Raw genomic sequence first — 2,535 nt, forward strand, 5'->3', positions numbered from 1 at the left:
AACCCAGAATTTTGTACTCAATTATAGATGAGTAATATAGCTGCATTAATGTATTTATATTGTAAATGGCAATCATATTGATTTGGAAGGACTTCTCTGAGGTGACTTTGCTGGACTTTTTGAAGGGCTCTTGCTTGAAGTCTTCTCAGGAGTCCTAGCTGCAGGTTTTTCTGGAGTCTTGTCTGCTTTCTTAAAGAAAGCATCCAAGAAAGTTTGTTCAGATGTTCTCCAGAGAGATGGGTGATGCAGCAAACTTGTTCACTGGCGTGGCATCGAATCAACTGTTGTAAAGTCGAAACTTACATCAGAAAGTTGAAATAGGGTGTCAGTTTGTAAATGGTGCCAGTGCCATTCTTTGTAATTCGAAACGTCTCAAGCCTTGGACTGCCTGTAATTACTTCCCTCGATCTGCTGGCAAAGTTCACACTATTATAGCTTAGCATGCTGTTAGCTTTCATGGCAACAAGGGCATACTGTTGACTCATATCCGTCTTATTGTCCACTGTAACCCCCAGGTCCTTTTATACAGAGCTGCTGCTTAGCCAGTTGGTCCTAAGCCTGTACCATTGCATGGGATTCTTCTGTCCTAAGTACAGGACTTTGTACTTGTCCTTTTTGAACCACGGGAGATTTTTTTTGGTCAAATCTTCTAATTTGTCTACTCTGAATCCTAGCCCTAGCCTCCAGCGCATCTACTATTCCCCCCAGCTTGGTGTCATCTGTGAATTTGCTTAGGGTGCATTCTATCCCAGGTTCCAGGTTGTTAATGAAGATACTGAACAAAAACAGCTCTAGGACCAATTCATTGGGCACTCCACTTAATACCAGTTGCCAGCTAGACATCATGCCATTGATCGCTACCCTTTGAGCCCAACAATCCAACCAGTTTCAATCCACCTTACAATCCCGTTCATCCAACCCATACTTCCTTAGATTCCTTACGAGAATGGTGATGGAGACTATATCAAAAACCTTGCTAAACATAACTGAAAATTAGACAGGAAAAGGCATGGAAACTATAGATATAGTCATGCCTATTTCATATCTTGCTACCACCTCAGTTACCACCTCAGACCAATAATCTATCCTCCCTCAGCTTGTGGCCATTGTTCCTGGTGACTCCAAGAGGGGCCCTGGTGAACACACTTCCCCGAGTCCCTGCTGGTGGCCCTTGATAAAGTTGTAGGCAGCCACAAGATCCCTCCCCTCAGTCTCCTCTTGCGGAGACTGAAGAGATCCAGGTCCCTCAGCCTCTCCTCATGTGGCTGGCTACGGAGGCCCTCAACCATATGAGTGGCCCTCCTCTGGACCCTTTCAAGGTTCTCCATGTCCTTCTTGAAGTGCGGCGCCCAGAACTGGACATAGTACTCCAGCTGCGGCCTGACCAACGCTGCACAGAGGAGGAGCAATACTGGTCTACTTCAGTAACTAACCACAGAGATTTGGGGAAAGTGGAACTGATATGACTGTGAGGCCTCAATGTGATTGGTGAATTCAGAACACTGATTGCAATTAAGTGCGTTAAGGCAGGGGTTTCCAACCTTTTTTGGCTGGTGTACCCCTGGTGGTTGGTCAAGAAGCAGGAAGTCCCCAGCTGATTGATGAGTGGGGGAAGGGTCCCCTGAGTGGATCAGTGAGCGCGGGGGAGGGGGCAAGGGGTGTCCCATGCACAACTGCAAAACCAGAAGCAACAGAGGCAAAACGGTGAGTGCCCCTGCTTCTCCGCACCGCTGCCACATACCCCAAGGCCTTCCCGCGTACCCCTGCTTGACAGCCCCTGTGTTAAAGGGACCAGAGTCTGGTTTGGAGCCCTCTGGCATTGTGGGAGGGTTTAAGGTTCTCAAGTGTATATTATCATGGTGTTAGTGTTTTCTACCAGCTACCTGTTTTTGGAGGATTTCACCAGTGTCACTGTTCACCTATCATAGAATCATAGAAGTAGGGTCGGAAGGGACCTTGTAGATCTTCAAGTCTGACCCCCTGCCTGGGCAGGAGAAAAGACTGGACTCAAATGAGTCCAGCCAGGTAGGCATCAAGCCTCTTCTTAAAGATCCCCAGGGTAGGAGCCAGCACCACTTCCCTAGGAAGTTGGTTCCAGCTCCTAGCTGCCCGAACTGTGAAGTAGTTCTTGAGGGTGTCTAATCTAAATCTACCCTCTAATAACTTGTGTCCATTGTTCCTGGTCATGCCAGGGGGCGCTAGGGGAAACAGTGTCTCCCCTAAACCCTTCTCGTCCCCCCTAGTGAGTTTATAGATGGTCACCAGGTCCCCCCTCAGCCTTCTCTTGTGAAGGCTGAACAGGTTTAGGTCCCGCAGTCTTTCATTGTAGGGTCTGCCCCGTAGTCCCTGGATCATGCAGGTGGCTCTCCTCTGGACCCTCTCAATGCTGTCCACATCCCTCCTGAAATGGGGCGCACAGAACTGGACACAATACTCCAGCAGTGGCCTGACCAGCATCACATAGAGGGGGAGGATCACCTCCCTGGCTCTACTTGAGACGCACCTGTGGATGCACGACAAGGTCCGGTTAGCCCT

The sequence above is a fragment of the Crocodylus porosus genome, unplaced genomic scaffold, assembly GCF_001723895.1.
Source record: "Crocodylus porosus isolate Cpor-Errol unplaced genomic scaffold, CroPor_comp1, whole genome shotgun sequence".
Taxonomy (NCBI): Eukaryota; Metazoa; Chordata; order Crocodylia; family Crocodylidae; genus Crocodylus; species Crocodylus porosus.